The sequence below is a fragment of the Charadrius vociferus genome, unplaced genomic scaffold (assembly GCF_000708025.1).
Source record: "Charadrius vociferus isolate BGI_N301 unplaced genomic scaffold, ASM70802v2 scaffold1046, whole genome shotgun sequence".
Taxonomy (NCBI): Eukaryota; Metazoa; Chordata; class Aves; order Charadriiformes; family Charadriidae; genus Charadrius; species Charadrius vociferus.
The window spans coordinates 1-416 of record NW_009648946.1 but is presented as its reverse complement, the minus strand read 5'-3'; positions in this window follow the sequence as shown (position 1 = coordinate 416).

The following is a 416-nucleotide window of genomic DNA, read 5'->3' as shown; positions in this document are numbered from 1 at the left end:
TACGTCCGACCATAGCCATCACCTCCAGTTGAAGGATGCTGGTGGTCACCTTGTGTCCCGATCCCGCCGTGTGTCCCGATCCCGCCGTCTGTCGTGATGCTGCCGCCTGTCCCCATCGCGTTGGGTGTCCCGACACCACTGCCGCAGGACAGAGGGACCAGAGGGGTCGGACATTCAGCTTTTGGGGCTGAGTTTTAGCTCAACCGCAGAACGGTTCTCCCACCGGTTCCTTGGAGGGAGCTGCTCTTTAATCAGCTCCGGGCTTCGGTGCCACGCTCCCAGTGCGCTCCACAAACTGGGAAGACTGGGCAGGCATCTGGGCAATAAAGGCTGCTCTGCTCACGGGAAATATCTCCCCGTGCCACCAGCCCGGACGTCCTCCTGTTCCCCCAGAGCCCAGTGCCCCCCCCCCAAAT